Source organism: Armigeres subalbatus, chromosome 2 (assembly GCF_024139115.2).
Source record: "Armigeres subalbatus isolate Guangzhou_Male chromosome 2, GZ_Asu_2, whole genome shotgun sequence".
Classification (NCBI taxonomy): domain Eukaryota; kingdom Metazoa; phylum Arthropoda; class Insecta; order Diptera; family Culicidae; genus Armigeres; species Armigeres subalbatus.
Window position 1 is genome coordinate 414,641,807 of NC_085140.1, and position 17,582 is coordinate 414,659,388.

Here is a 17,582-nt window from a genome sequence, read left to right on the forward strand (position 1 = left end):
GGGACGGCAACTAGTCCGGGAGAACGCAAAGTGATAAAAATCTACCTCACGTAGCAAAAATTTGTTTAACCAGTGTACCTTGTTGATGTTGATCACGCCAGCTAGTGTGGGAGAACGCGAAGTGATAACACTAATGTCTGCATCGAAGAGCACACAATTATTTAGTGCGGAATCGATCATATTGTAGAAGCTTATTAAACGAAGCACATTGATCTTGCGTTGGATAGATTTGAAACACACAAACTTAATTTTTTTACCGGTTTCTCAGCAAAATGGTCAACTTTTACCGAGATTCGCACTGCCGTGCCCCAGCAAAAAATTTTTTTTGCCGGGATTTCTATCAAAATTGCTGGAAATCAGCAAATAATTTGCTGAAAATCAGTTAACATACATAATTTTTACCGTAATATCAGTTTATTATTTTGCTGGCGCACGGCTGTGCGGATTTTTGCCGAGCTGCAGAAATAAAAACTAAGTGTGCAGTTTTCGTCTCCTTGTTTTCAAAATATCGTCGTTTACAATAAATATTTAGTCTTTTTTTTAATATCATATATAACAGCCAAGATATTTAACAAAAATTGATTTTCGTACGGCCGAGTTGCCGAATAATATGCAATTAATTGTAAATATGTAGTCGCTTACCAAGGGGTTTCACATGAATAACTAACTCTCTACTAACCAATGATTCCTTTCCCGTAGCGCTCACGGAGATGCAGAGCATTCCTCGGTATTTTATAACAATGAGTATTAAACTAATTTTCCTCTCCTAAACCCAAATTGACTATAAGAACGTGAAAAGCATCGTTATTGGCCATGAATTGGAAACTCCGAAGCAAGTACACCCAATAATTTTTTACACAGTTCTTTAATTTCCCGAGTAATCTGATTTTTCACAGCTTTGTAAATACCACCTGGATTTTCTTTAATTTTTGTGAATTTTTTCATGGGGTTAACTCATAGTTTCATTAACGCTAAAGGTCATAATCGCCTAAAACCCACCCGTGTAAAAAAAGAATCGGGTGTATACAATAAGAATAACTTTTTTGTTGCTCAAGAATATTATTTAATTGGTGAGCTGTGCATATTTGCTGTTTCTCGGCCAATCAAGATTAGCAACTACGACGTGTACAGATAATCAAGCTAAGCTCTTCTTTGACTATTTGCACAATATGTAAGGAACATTGAAGATTTGTGGGCATTTCTGTGATTGTTTTTATGATTTTAGAAAGCTGCACAGGATTCTTCTAAGCATTCATTTTCTAATTTTGACTTAGCTCAATACTATAAAATCACGCTGACAATACAATATGAAGTATGCTTCAGCATAATTACATTATTCTTAAGTGAACTAAGGTTTAAAACGAAATTTGAATCCGCATATGAAAAATCCCACAATTTATATATTTTTCTCATACTTACTGATATAAAATTGATCATATTCGGGAGCACACGCTCCACGATAAATTCCTTTGAAAGCGGCACAAATTCTGGGGTATTGCCTTATCGTCAATGGTATATGCGACGAAAATGCGGTGATTTACCACAGACTGCCTCTCCTGTTATTATAACTCTATTGGTCGCAAAACAGTTATTTGACTGTGATATCAGAATTGCGTACATAATGAAAAACCAATTTAATAAAAATTCCGCGAAAAAAAATAAAATTTCGTTTCGTTTCGAAAAATCTCGAAATGAACTTTGATTTCGTATCGTTTCGAAGTCTCGAAAGTAAATTTCTATTTCGTTTCGTTTCGATCCGAATCAACATAGACATTTTAAATTGGTTGTTGTGGTGCTGTATTGACGTTGGGCATGTCACGACTCACGACACGAGAACATGCGGAGTGTACTAATGTTTTTCGACACACGATGGCCAACATGCGCATCTATTCGCTGATTTTTTTTAGTTCGGCACCAGTGAGTACATATTTGTTTGCGACTACTATATGTTCAATATAGCAACCGACTCAGTTCAACCAATTGAGTTGATGTCTGTATGTGTGTCCATGCGCAAAAAATGTCATTCATTATTTGACACTTATCTTCAACCGATTTGCTCACAACAAGTTGCACTTGACGCTATGCTATTACAAATTTCCGATCTACTCAGAAGCAATGGCCAAAATACAAATTATTTCGTAAAAAATCGTGGTTTTTCAAGGGAAGTTGTTAGCCGAAAGGCCGAAAGTTGTCGGGCCGAAAGGGTCATTTGGCTGAAAGGGTCGTTTGGCCTAAAGGGTCATTTGGCCGAAAAGGTCGTTTGGTCAGAAGGGTCGTTTGACCAAAAGGGGCATTTGGCCGAAAGGGTCATTAGGCCGAAAAGGTCATTCGGCCGAAAGGGAAATTTGGCCGAATAGAGACTTCTCACTACTCACTTCACGCTTCTCACTTTTTACAGTGAGAAGTGATAAATGAAGAATAATAATTGAGACGTCTCTTTTCTCACTCCTAATTTGTCACTTTTCAAATGACCTATTCGGTCAAATGTCTTATTTGACCAAATGTCCTATTCGGCCAAATGCCCCTTTCGGCCAAACAACCCTTTCGGCCAAATGACCCTTTCGACCAAATGACCCTGAACATAGTTAATGGAAAATCGCATTGGGGGAAAAATGGCCGAATGCCATTTGGCCGAAAGGGTCATTTGGCCGAATGCCGTTCGGCCGAATAGTTGAAATACGCTTTCTTACAAAGTGAGAAGTGAGTATTGAGAAGCAACAAAGAAGAAGGAAGAATGAAGAAATAAGAAGGAAAAAGGAAGAAGGAAGAAGAAAGAAGGAAGAAGGAAGGAGGAAGAAGAAAGAAGGAAGAAGGAAGAAGGAAGAAGGAAGAAGAAAGAAAGAAGAAGGAAGAAGGAAGAAGGAACAAGGAATAAGGAAGAAGGAACAAGGAACAATGAAGAAGGAAGAAGAAATAAGGAAAACGAAAAAAGGATGAAGGAAGAAGGAAGGAGGAAAAAGGAAGAAGGAAGGAGGAAAAAGGAAGAAGGAAGGAGGAAAAAGGAAGAAGGGAGGAGGAAGATGGAATAAGTAGGAAGGAATAAAGAAGAATTAGGAAGGAAAAAGGGTGAAGGAAGAGGGAAGAGGGAAAAAGGAAGAAAGAAGAAAGCAAAAGAAAGAAAGAAGAAAGAAGAAGGAAGAAGGAAGAAGGAAGAAGGAAGAAGGAAGAAGGAAGAAGGAAGAAGGAAGAAGGAAGAAGGAAGAAGGAAGAAGGAAGAAGGAAGAAGGAAGAAGGAAGAAGGAAGAAGGAAGAAGGAAGAAGGAAGAAGGAATAAAGAAGAAGGAAGAAGGAAGAAGGAAGAAGGAAGAAGGAAGAAGGAAGAAGGAAGAAGGAAGAAGGAAGAAGGAAGAAGGAAGAAGGAAGAAGGAAGAAGGAAGATGGAATAAGAAAGAAGAAAGAAGGATGAAGAAAGAAGGAAGAATAAAGTAGGAAGAAGAAAGAAAAAAGAAGGAAGAGGGAAGAAGATAGAAGGAATAGGGAAGAAGAAAGAAGGAAGAAGGAAGAAGGAAGAAGGAAGAGAGAAGTAAGGAGAAGGAAGAAGGGAAAAGGAAGAAGAAAGAAAGAAGAAGGAATAAGAAAGACGGAAAAAGGAAGAAGGAAGAAGGAAGAAAAATGAAGAAGAAGGAAGAAGAAAGAATGAAGAAGGAAGAAAGAGGAAGGCAGGAAGAGAAAAGAAGAAAGAAGGAAGAATAGAGAAGGAAGAAGAAAGAAGGAAGAAAGAAGAAGGAAGAAAGAAGAAGGAAGAAAGAAGAAGGAAGAATAGAGAAGGAAGAAGAAAGAAGGAAGAAAGAAGAAGGAAGAAGAAAGAAGAAGGAAGGAAGAAGGGAGAAGGAAGAGGAAAGAAGCAAGAAAGTCAAAGGAAGAAGGAAGGAGGAAGAAGGAAGAAGTAAGAAGAAATGAGGAGAAAGGAAAAAAAAAGAAGAAAGCAAGAAGAAGGAAGAAAGAAGAAGGAACACTCTTAAAAAGAGGTCGATTTTTTTTTAACTATTCGGCCAAACGGCATTCGGCCAAATGACCCGTTCGGCCAAACGGCATTCGGCCAAATGGCATTCGGCCAAATAGCGTTCGGCCAAACGGCATTCGGCCAAATGGCCTGACACCCAAATACCATCCGCCCTATAACTACATAGTCCTACGTCACCTTTGCGTTTAACCCGATTAGGCTGCACCTTTGAGTTTTTTGTTATGATCAAAAATTTAATATCAAACCTGTATAGCAAAAATCACTATTTGATACTTTTGTTATATTTTTCTCAACCCCTTCGAGCGAACGAGAAAGGCATCATCACCGCTAGGTGATTTGATCTTGGCTGGCTCACTTCTGATTGTCCTGAAAGATGAATAATTTATCTTTCGAAACTGTCCAAAAAAAATCAAAATTGGTCAAACAATAAAAAAGTTACAGCCATTTAAATTTGAGGTCAATATGACCCCAGAACACAGACAATGTTAGTTTTTTTTTTAGCACAGACAGGAGGAAAAATCGAGGCTTTTCACATGTTTCTTTAGTCTTATGTCCGATTTGTGATCTTCACAGCCCATTCGAAAGATAATGAGTAGATCTTGAACTTGAGATATTTATAGGCTGATATTTATAGTCCCGTTTTTAAGAGCTTATTGTGCTGTCCCGTCGTAATCTAAAAAATCCTTAATTTGACCCGTTTTGACCCTTCCTTCGGAAGTATCTATAATTTCGCTTTGTATGCGTTACGCAGGCGTGTTATGTATTAATCTATCAATAAATCTCTTGAATTATGAAATAAAATCTATGGTATTTGGAACAAATTCACTTTAATATTGAAAATATAATTATAACAAACGATATGATATGGAAATATGCTTATTTTCCTGATTTGTTTCAAAGAAACAATTGATTTTAATTGAGGAACATATAGAAGCATGTACCAAACAATCTTCTAAGAAAAGCAAAAACGTAAAAATTTAAAGGGATTTCAAAAATTTCTTCAGTGGATGATAGATAGCATATGTGAGCATGTTTTGAGACACTAATAGACCACTTATATGCATGTATGTGTGCGTATGTGTGCAAATTCTGAAATTTACTAACATATAAATCTCACTCATTTTTAAGGTATTAAACAAGATTAGTATTACAAAATTAGGCATCCATAAGGCGAAATATATGTTATTATTGAACGCTATTGAGTTTCGTTTAGATCAATGGCTGATTTAGTTAGTTCTTGATTAATTAATATCGAGGTCTCTGGAAATTTCAAGTACATGCATATGTTACCAGCGTTACGATATTTACTAATCATGTTACAATAGCTATTTAATCCGACGAGCGCCTGACAGATAGGCAGCATGACGTACAGTGCGTATTCATTCATTTTGTTGTTACTCCACCCATGAAATCCGCCTTTTGGTAGGCAATTAATTTGTCACTTCATACGTTCAATCGCCGTGGGATGTTGAGTACTTTTATCTCGTTTTAAATACTGGGGTCTGACAATATTTGTTTACGACTAAGGAAGGGTCAAAATCTCACTGTAGGTGGATTAATCTGGGTTTTTTTATTGATTATTCGAAAGAGATTCTAAATGGCATTAAAATAAAAAAAAAAATTTGCTTAGAAACCTCGCAGTTAATAACTGTGGAAGTGCTTAATGAACACTAAGCTGCGAGGCGGCTCTGTCCCAGTGTGGGGATGTAATGCCAATGAGAAGAAGAAGAAGAAGATGTGGTCATCTTCAGTGTCTCGTACTTGACTCGACTTGTGTTGGTAGCCGCTAGGTTGCGAAGGCCGACGGAGGTCCTTCGTAGCTTAGTTGGTTAAAGCACCAGTCTGGCGTACTGTAAGCAGTCTTGCAAAATGTCGTGACCATCACCAGATGATCAGATATGAAAACAAAAACAACCACGCTTTTAAACGATGTTCTTTACTGACAATCACTTCAAGCGCATCGTGACATGTAGAAGCTGACACGTGAGTACCTTCGGTAAGCGTGACACCCAGATTGACAACCACAAGCTGAGAGCCATAAAGAGCATCAGGTCGGTCAGCTGTCAAAAGTGCAGGTGAGCACCGTTATTGATTGATTTTGTTGTCGTTTGATTGGACTGACGTCGTTTTTAATTGATAAATTGGATAAATCAATAGTTAAAATAAGGGTTCATTCACAAATTACATAACGCTAAAATGGACCTGGGGCTGAAAGCCCCACCCACCCTCTCGTAACGTATTTTGTATGGGAGGGTTCTGAAATTTGTATGGGCCGTATTTGTGAATGGCTCTAACTAAGTTTTTACCAATTTGACTATCTTTTGAAAAGGCCAAATTTTTTATTGATTTTTCAAATGGATACAATCAAAAACGACGCATCCTACAAAAATGTTATATGGGTGACTATCGCAAAATCAGTCAAAGTTTCTAATAAAGATATCGGAAACAATTCAAATTGAGCCATACACTGAAAAAATCAGTTTCAACAGTTTCAAAAATTAAAACTCGATTTGCGAAAAACGCTTTTTGATTTGTATGAAATTGTGTCTCAAGATAGGTGATTATGTTCCTACCAACCGTCCATACATCGCAAGCTGGGCACTTTGAGGGAAAAAAGGTTTTCTAACAAAAACTTTTCTTGTCGAAATTATTTTCAGTGTATTTTTATCCGTTGCGATTAGTTACGACCTAAATATTGTACTCTGCTTGACTGTACAGGAATATTTAAATATATGTATGTATATGTTAAATCCACTGGCACTCCTTGACACTGAGAAAAAAAATCAATTCCGACAAAAAAAATTTTTTGTTAGAAAAACTTTTTTCCCTTAAAAGTGTCAAGCTTGCGATGTATGTACGGTTGGTAGGGAACATAATCACCTATCTTGAGACACAATTTCATCCAAATCAAAAAAGCGTTTTTTCGCAAATCGAGTTTTAATTTTGAAACTGTTGAAACTGATTTTTTCAGTGTAGGGCTCAATTTGAATTGTTTCCGATATCTTTATTAGAAACTTTGACTGATTTTACGATAGTCACCCATACAACATTTTTCGTAGGATGCGTCGTTTTTAATTGTATCCATTTGAAAAATCAATAAAAAAATTTGGCCTTTTTCAAAAGATAGTCTGGATCAAATTTGGAAAAACTATGTATGTACTTTTCTTTTAATAGCACCTCTTAAAATATTGCACAAAAGTCAATATAAACAATAAGAACACTTAAATGTTCCCAAAAATTCTATTTTGGCTTCATGCATTTTATCACAGCAAAAATCCATTAATTCCGCTAAGTGGATTATTCCATTGCTGTCGAGCGTTGATTTCGAACCAAACACCGCATAGGTCAAGTGATCATCACGATAGTCAAGATGACATGGATATGACAACCACAACACCAGGAAAGTTTTCCTATCATTCATGCTGGTGATCACAGGCAGAAGAAGTGAAGACATGGTGAGTGACCAAGCGCTAGTTGCTAAAATGTCACTTTCATGGTGATCCTTACACCAAGCATGTGAGATCCACATTGAGCATCACAATTGAGTACTTGACACATGACCTGGATTTTGTTATTGTCACGCTTTGCGTGACTTGTACGGTGACACTTTGCAGCACTGACTGTAAGGTCATGGGTTCGAGTCTCATCGAAGGGAAAGTGGTTACCTCCAATACATTTTCCAAATCAATATCTTCCACATAACGTACATATTCACATATGAGTTTTCACAACATTGTAAAATAATCAATGAATCAGCTGAACAAAATCAAATCGAGTGTAATGGAACGTACACACGGTCAAGCAGTTTGACCAACATTGACTCCACCTTCCGTTTATTCCAACATCCATCAAGTTTTATCAACAGCGACACGAACAATCAATTTATTCGACCAACAATATCACACACGAACGACCGAAGCACCAACTCGAGCACCAACCATCAAAAAATATATGGGGTTTGTGCAACTTCACTACAAATGCTCAAACATGTTCGGCGAACCTTGACTCCACCCCCGACAACTCAAACCAAAATCAAACCGTTTTAATTTTTTCCAACCGAGCCGCCAACTGTCAAATGGTTGTTCGAACAACTTCACACACGTTCAAACAAAGCAGCAACCGAAGCGATTTCTTGGGGGCGGAGTCAATGTTCGTCAAACTGCTTGACTGGTGTGTACGTTGCATAAGGCAGTTTTAAACCGAGTGAAAATTTGGTCGGATGTCGGTCCTCACGTACTTTAAGGCTTGTTTACAGATCAGGAGCTTCCTTATGTGTGGCCCTTTTTGGAAGTACATGAGATTATAATTACTGGACAAGATTACCAAAATGTGATGCTACATCATTTAAATCAATGTCGATAAAAAAAGGGCTGTGAAGTGATTAGATATTCATGGAAATAATTAAAATTATTTCTTATTAATGTTTCTTCTTTGTCGAGATTCTTGTTATTCTTATCCGCAGATTTGCCCTCACTTATATTCATGGAAAAGGGTTTTTGGACGGAAAATCAATAATCCCACCATATTACTCTTTTCGCATTTGTCTTTTGATATTTTTTTCTTAATTTTTTTATCTTTCGAATGCCCACACTTGCTTTGAAGTAAGCATATGCGGTATTTCGAAAAATTTCGTTTCAGGTGGTTCGAAACGAAATTCCGCGGAATTTCGCGGAATTTGAGCATGGCGAAATCTGAATTCTTAATTTCGTTTCGTTTCGAAAAATTGCAAAAATTTCGCTAGAAAAAACTAGCTTCTAACGAAATTTAACGGAATTCCGCGGAATTTCGAAACAAATTTAAACTTAAACCAGACTTCATATTATCAAAAATTTTGGCTGCGCCGCTGAACAAAATCTTAAAGTTGTTTTCAAAACTTTAGATCTTATACAAATTTTTCTATTAACGCTCACTACATTACCCCATTCTCAGTTGACAAATACGTATGTAGTTTTCTTCTATAAAACGTCTTCAGTGAAACACTGATTCAAATTTAAATTTGGTGATATTTTTTTACTATTTGCACAATATTAATGGGGAATCGATCGTGAGACGGCAGCTAGTCCGTGAGAACGCGAAGTGAAAAAAATCTACCTCGAGTACCGTGCGGGACCGAAATCCGTACAGCACCGAAATCCGTCCACCTCATGAGATATCAATAAATTAAAAGAGGTTAAAAGGTAATTAATGTAAGAATAATAAATCTTATCCTGTTCAGATACTTGACAGTAAGCTTTTAGAGCATAGAATTGGAAAGAAGGCTTTGAAATCAAAAATCAAAAACAAATCTCCACCCACCAAACGCGGAGTTTGTGCCGCCATTTTGTTTTCAGGTAGAGCATAATTGCACCAAAAGTAACTGTTTTAATTGCTAATTGCAAATCATTACATAAGATAAGCGGAATGCAAATCGAAGGGATTGCTTCTTAAGGTGCATATCGAACTATTTACAGTGGTAGTTTAGTCAATCAGACTGTTTCAATTTAAATATTTAGTTAAAAAATAGCTGTACGGATTTTGATCCTTTGATTTGAAATCCGTCCACGGTGGACGGATTTCGAGTCAGGTGTAGTTGATTTAATTCATTATTTTATCATGTTTTTCTTAGTTTTTAATGAGTAAATGTGAAACACTTCAAAAGTAGAAGCCTTCATGCGCCTGTGTCAATGACAAACGTTTTATTTACATTCGATTCCAATTTTTTAATGACTTTTTCATATACTAAGGTGCTTAAGTGTACGGATTTCGATGCCCCACTAGTAGAAATTTGTTTAACTAGTGTGCAATCGATCGTGTTGATGCTGATCACGCCAGCTAGTGTTGGAGAACGCGAAGTGATAAAACTAACGTCTGCATCGAAGAGCACAACATTATTTAATGCGGAATCGATAGTGTTGTAAAAGTTTATTAAACGAAGCACATTGATCTTGCGTTAGATTGATTTGCAACACAGTTTTCGTCTTCTTGTTTTCAAAATAACTTCGTTTACAATAAATAGTTATTTATTTATTTATCTTTATCTTCAGTATTAACTGTGCAGACTGGTTTAAAACTTATATGCTAACTAATTTGCTAATTTTCCTTAATCTAGTTTTGAATATCGTTCTGCTACAATTAAAATCGAACAAATCAATGTCGTTAAGGAGGTTGAAGCAACGTTCAAACGGATGATTTTGCCCGAACATTGTGAAGTGTCAGACAGACGGGAAGAGCTGTCGTTGGCGGAACATGAAAGTTAACTTGCTGCAAGAGCTCAGGACAGTCCACGTGGTTGTTAATAATGTCAAATGCAAAAACCCTCTGCAAATCTCCACATCGTTATCGAAGGGTTTTGAGTCGAATCAGTTGGCATCGCTCTTCAGAGTACGGTAACCTCAAAGGATTATCCCACGGGAATCGCCTGAGGACAAAACGAACGAAACTGCGTTGGACCCTTTCAATTCGCGTCATCTGGAATTCGTGATAGGGCGCCCACACCTGCACAGCATATTCGAGTACACTCCGCACGAGGCAGCAATATAGGCTTTTCAGGGAGTAAACGTCATCAAAATCTGCAGTGCTCTGGCGCATGAAGCTTAGTACGGCGAAAGCCTCGTTGCAATATGTTCACTAAAATTCGGCTTGCGGTCAAACGTAACTCCCATGTCTTTTACGGAGCTCACACTTTTCAGTTCTTTTCCGCATGACGAGTAACGAAAGTTTATCTGCGTTCTGCATCTGGTAAAACTTATTGAGTTGCATTTCGTCGCATATATTTCCATACCATTTAAGGTGATTATAGAATGAAGCCCGTGGTGAATTTCAATTTCACGTTCATCTACATACATTTCCAAAAGCCCAGATGTGGCGTAATAGTTTTCGTACATTGCCGAAACTCAAATTATGATTCTTCAGCATAACTAAGGAAAGATCTACCATCATTTCAGCCCCATACGCGTTATGGTTCTTCCATCTCGTGCTCTTGAAAAAAATATTGGAAAAGCACGTGGTTTACAAAATGGCCGATTTCTGGCTTTATTGTATAATCACCTTAAACAACACCAGTTGGCTATGACGTCTAGATCTTGTTGCAGCGCAAAGCAATCGGTCAATGGTCGAATAATTCGAAATATTTTCAAATCATCGGCGTACATGAGGCGATGAGACCGAAGTTTACAGCATAAGTCGTTCACGAAAATGCTGAAAATCAGCGGCCCTAGGTGACTGCCTTGTGGCACTCCGGATGGCGTAGGGTATGTATTGGATGAGACAGTGCCCAATTTAACGAAGGGTGGCCTACCAATCAGGTAAGAACGCAGCCACCAACGTTCTAATTTATTTAAAGTTAATCCGTGAGGAACTTTATCGAAAGTCTCCGAAAAGTCGATGTCAATGATGTCAACTTGACATCTCTTCTCCAGGTTAGAATTCAGCATGCTAGTGTAGGTCATCAGGTTTGTTACAGTTGAGCGATTTCGTACAAAGCCTTGTTGGTACTCAGAGATAACAGGTTTAGCAGCCACATACATACGTTCATGAATCAGCAGTTCGAGTGTTTTGGGCAGACAATTAAGAATCGAGATTGGACGATAGTTCTCAACATTATGGGAGCTACCTGCCTTATGAATTGGAGTAACTGTTGATATTTTCCACTCATCTGGGAAGACTCCTAGCGCAGATTTAGTCACAATCAAGTTGCTGCAACCAGTTTTGTCCAACTTGTGCTGCTCGGGAAGATTCCGTTCGAATTTGATACATTGCAGATTTACTCAAGCCACTAGCAACAGGGTTGCTGTGGCTCTTCTTCGCGAGTGGTAATCTTTGCCTCTTCGCGAGTCAACATTCGGCCACATTCGTTTTTCCAATGACTCGCTGCGAATGGTATTCGAATCGGCGAATGATTAGACCAGCGAGTGAACAAAAACATCAAAAGGAATGAACTCAAATTCTTGCCACTCGATGGTTGTTTGGATCTTCTTTCCGCTGTTCATTCGTGTGCTTCATAGCGACGGCCGCCGGCGATTGTTATTCGCAAAGTCGAAGTCATAATGGATAACAGCATGCTTACGCATATACACACCCGTGCGGTGGCGATATGCGCCTAAGGGGCAAGCCAGAGTAAACGCGACGTGCGATGCGACGCGACGCGACAGTGCAATTTGACAGCCTGTTGATAATGATTGTTATTCTTTTACGTGAGTCGCGTCGCGTCGCATCGCTCGTCGCGTTTACTCTGGCTTGCCCCTAAGCTGATTAACGTTCAGTGTGATTTAAATGATGTTTGAATGCTTATGTTAAGTTTCAATAAGCATATAAATAATTACAATGATAAGCATTGAATAATTATTGATTAATTCAGTTGACTTCAATTGTTTCCCCATTTACATTTTACAGATTGAATGAAGGTGTTGAAACGATTATTTTTTTTACAAGTCAAGCAACTTTCCAAATCTTAGCCATATCGGACAAATAGGGTTAATTTGGTGGACGTAGCATATGGTCGGAATTCTGCCAAACCGCATCAAGCGGTTATTTTAATGACTTGATATGTTTAGTTTATAAAACGGAAACCGAATTCAATTAATATCAATACGTCCATGCGAACATTTGTTGTATGATATCCTCATTTAAGGGTTTACGAATATCCGATATGATTTGTGATGAATTGAATCTCTTGCATAAAAACTTGGGCAAAAAATTTGCTATTTTTTATTGGCGTTTGATGAGTATTAGCGGAATCCCGGCCATGTACAAGTAGTACAAACAATTTTTGGCGCATCCTATGGTCCGCCGATTTTTTTCCCTGTTGGGTACATTTTCCACTGCGAGCAATTGATTGACCTATTGAGGCAGTCCCCGTTTTAATGTGTGTACCTTGCAATGCGTCATGTCACTATGGACTTGAGTGATTCCCATAGCTGATTGTAGACATTATCCCAGTAAGGTAAAACATATTTTATGAAATGTATTGCCTTATTCAGAGAAGTCATCCATACATCTGATGGTTGCATCAATCCTTTATCGAAAAAAATGTGTATTTTTTTTAGAAGGGCTTCACAGGTACAAAATAATTGTTCCGAATCTTCCATGACCCTTTCACAAAAACGACAGGTATCATCTAAGACTTTACATGTTGTTTGAAATAATATTTATTTGGGCAGTGTCCTGTTAATAAACCGCAGAATCTTTTTAGATATGCTGAGATGTTTTTGAGTAACAGTTTTGTTGGGTGACATAAACTTTTTAGATTGTCTTGCTGTTATTGTTTTTCTCAGATTTCATCAATCACATTTCAAGGCCCACAAAATGTATCTCGCCGGATACTTTGTCATCTGATTTGATATTCTCCTCACTCAATGGGTATTAGATTATGAACCAAATTTTGTCGCAAAACAAATTCCTTTTAGCCCATTTTATGCAATTTCAGGGTTCATTTCCGCAATGGATTTTTTCTTTAGATACAAAAAAAATCTTACTTATTGACATCTATCTGAGAAATTGACTAACGTGAAGAATAGGACTAACTAATCTACTAAAACAGAAGAGTGTGACAATTTCAGTGAAATATATTGGAGTATTTTTAATATCATTTCTGGGTGGCGCATAGTATCCAGCATCGTGCATTTGAGACTTACATGCACATTTTTAGTACCGTTTTGACTCAATGTTACATGAACTTTTCTCATAAACATTTCGTTTTTATTGCTCAAATAAACGATTTTTCTCGGAATTCAAATCAAAGTGTTAGGAATTTGAGACAATTTTTACTATAAGTGTTCGACATTTGAAACAAAGTTTGGCAGAATAAAATCATTCAGCATTGATAGTTACAATCAATAAATCATGATTATCTAGCGCTTATATGAAAGTTTTATTCTTTCGCTACGCGATGGAAACAATTGATCTATATTATTGTATTTTAAGTGCCATAAAGACCTCCAAAGTGAGAAAAGCGCAAGTTTTAGTCTTCTACAAAGTTGTTAGGGTGGTGAGATTCATTGTGATGAAGCTCAGTTTGAAATTCAGCTACTGGGAAGTACACTGATGTACAAGGAAATATCTGATATGTTAGATATTTTGAAATCAGTCAGTTGCAAAAAGGGCAGTTGGTATGTTACAGAACAATTTCACAGAACATTGTACGATGATTAAATGAACTTTTACTTAGCTTTCGGCTGATTTATTAGGAGCTGGGTTGTGTACTTTTGGATTTATTGATCGAACTCATCATACAATGTTCTGTGAAATTGTTCTGTAACATAACAACTGCCATTTTTAAAATTCTGAGCTCAATCGAGCAATGTTTTGGCTTAAATCCCAATACAAACTTAAAATCAAATGCCCCAGCTTATGCAATAAGCCATTAGTTAACCCAAAGACACAATTCTGGGGGGTGCCCCGTGGGATTCGACAACTTTTTGTTTCCCGGGCCAGTCTAATATATATTAGTTTGGGTATCTTCAAATCCATAAAATATTGATTGTCTCATCAGCTTGTAATTGCCTGTCAATATGGAACACTCTATTGTATACGATTTCTTCAAATCTGAATCACTCTGAAAGTTGGCTTATTTAATAAAGTTGTTAAAATAAACAAAACGGTCATCTTAAAGACTATTCTGAAATTCAGCTATTTTGCGTAGATAGTGTTTCTGGTGGGCTGAGTGTGTTTAAATATGTAAGATATTAGAAGTTTTATATGAAAATTCTTCTAATGAAAATTATTGCATTAAATATTAGTAATACTTCAAAGTTTATTTGACGAGTTCATATAAAATATTATTTGACTGTTTCATTCCCGAATTGCGAAAACGTGTCAATCCTTAAATTTGCTAATCAGCTTTATATCGTTGCCTGATCAATAGGCTAGATTTACAGATCAATGATTGATGCGGGGGGATACTGTACTTGTCCAAGGGCAAATCACTCCACCTTCCATAAGGTTCTACTCAAATACTTTGTGCTAGGCAATTTTGAGGTTTGGGTCGCCCTGTGTAAAGGATCTGCCAGACAGTAGAAGTTCAGAATCAGTTTTCGTCTGCAGATCAATCTAATTATGATATGTGAACCAGTGGGATATCATGTCATCATTCTGTACAGTGCAGTATCAAACTTTCACAGAATTGACCTTTCCAGTCAAATTTTTTCATTCGCTCAATCGATTCTTTGGCTTTGGTCAACTTTCCCAAAGAACCCATATACTTTGAAGCCTCTGACTATTTTTAAAATCGAAAACAAAAACCGAAAAAGTGATGCATGTGTGAACCGGCCTGAAAAATTCACCCGATGTTTGTTCAAAATCGGGCCAATCTTAACAAAACAGCATTTTTTCGATTTTAAAAATAGTTAGTGGCTTAAAAAATATGATTTCTTTGGGAAAGTTGACCTTAAATAAGCCAAAGAATCGACTGAGACAATAAAACGAGATACAATTTTTGACGGGAAAGGTCAATTGAACGCTTGTGTACTTGGGACATATCTATTGTTGGGAAAGATATCCCAATATTTGAAATAAGCAAAGCCTTCTGGATTTTGTTTTTCAAAATAAATTTGTTGAAAACATAAAAAATATTGCGAAATATCTTATCTAGTAAGTGATTCCTTATACAGAAACGTTGGTGGAATTCCAAACTAAATTTTCCTCCAAAATCAAAAATTTTGTAGACGGTATCTTTGTAAATCTCATGAATTGCAATAACAGTAATTCTTCACTAGTATATCACTGCTGTCAACAATTAGATTCCAAATTCTAAATAATTTCTCCTACACTAGTGCCGCAAGCGGTTGAAGTCCTAATTGAATTAAATCCGTCTTACATTTGCTTTTACCACCAAAACAATTTTGCTGAAGACGGCAGCATTCTAAATCTCACAGTGTGCGAGATATCTCAGCTAAAAAGTAATTTATCATACACTAGTGCCACCAAACCCCTAAACTAGTGTCATTCAACCCCTAAATAAACTTGTCCCATGTTGACTTTACCAACCGAACCACTTTGATAAAGATGGCAACTCTCTTATGACCACGAATTGCGCAATAGCTTACCCAACAATTGATTTCTCATACTTTAGCGCAGCACAGCTGATAAATTCCATAACTACTTCCATATTGAGTATTACCACTCGAACAACTTTGAATAAGACACTAACTTTCTAAATCGAACAGATTTCGAGATATCTCACCTAACAAATAATTGTTAATATACTAGCGCTGCCAAGCGGATGAATACCAAACTAAACTTAATTCTTACCTTCCGAAAAACTTCGTTGGAGATGCTAGTTTGCTAAATCTTATAAATTTCGAGATATCTGGTCATGGTGGTAAAAAATTTCAACTATCACTCCGTATCATCGGATTTCCGGAGGCTACTTCAGTAAATTATCCGGTGGTCAGACCGAAAATCATTTTGTTGGTTGCAGGGTAAGTGATTTGAGGAAAACACGTTGGTTTCATGTCGATATTTGATTTAGATATAGAATGGCAGCTGAAAATCCACATGTATGGTACAAATTACAACACTGCGCGTGCTCGAGTGTTAATACCTGTGGAAATGCTAAATTAATACCAAGTTTACCTATAAGCAGGCTAAGTTACAGTTAGATTGTAGAGCCTTTGAAGAAAAATAAGAAGGCTTGTTAGAATTTCGACAAAATTTTGCCTATCTGATCTGAACTTATTTGTCTGTCTACAATTTGTATATTTATTAAACGGGATTGATTTGCGATTTGGGCGTAACTTGTTTTGAAAACAAACATTGTTTTACGGATTTCGTAGAATGCAAGCGTTTTTATCTAAAACTAATTCCCTTACCTTACAGAGTAAAGCTTATTCTGTTAGATACATACCGTAGTTTTCGCAGGAAATGATTGCTATAACAGAAATTCGCCAAAGTTTGTTTACAAAATCCCTGAAGAAGGTGAAATATACACCGAAACGTCGGAAAATAGATGCAATAACGTTTTAGCTGCTTTATAAGACTGAAAGAGCCGATAATAGTCAAACAAAATTGAGCACAACAGTCGAAAGCATCCTTTCAAAATTACAAAATAAGTTACGTCCAAATCGCAAATCGATCCCGACTTATTTTATTATAGAAAAATCACCGAAATTAAGTATTAAAAATATCTGTCTAGCATATTATTCAGCATGCATTCTATTCAGCTATGAATTTCACAGCTAAACAATCTATCAACGTTGAAGTTTATATGCAGCTTGTCGTTGGTTGTATTGAATAATATTTTTATCGAGAGCATTCCTAATTTTATGGACGTGTATTTAACGAAAAATTTGCGCTTTCCTATTAAGCATTTTATAGAGGTACGTGTCTACGTGTCTACATTACCACATCTTACTCATTTCACATGTTGCGCTTATATTCAAACACATTTGATTCATTACAATTAAGACGGTGCGGAGTAACGTAACGTGCCGCGCAAATCCTAAAATTCATGTAAACATTCTTGATCACAAAATCCGCATCAAACGCGACTCCGAAAAATGTGGTTTGTAACGCCATGGCATGTGGTCAAGTTTTTGAAAAATTGCAACAATCGCCAATGAAAAATTACCCATTTTTTGCTCAAGCTTCCGTTTAGCAGATTTAATTAATTTGCTTGCATTCGATGCTAGTAGAATCATGATTC

The 17,582-nt window shown here is 37.0% G+C and overlaps 1 protein-coding gene across 5 annotated transcripts in view; it reads left to right on the forward strand.

The window, feature by feature from the left end:
• The window catches only part of LOC134213389 (potassium voltage-gated channel protein Shaw-like), a 356,566-nt gene that overhangs the window by 24,616 nt on the left and 314,368 nt on the right, over nt 1-17,582 (forward strand). The window lies entirely within an intron of this gene.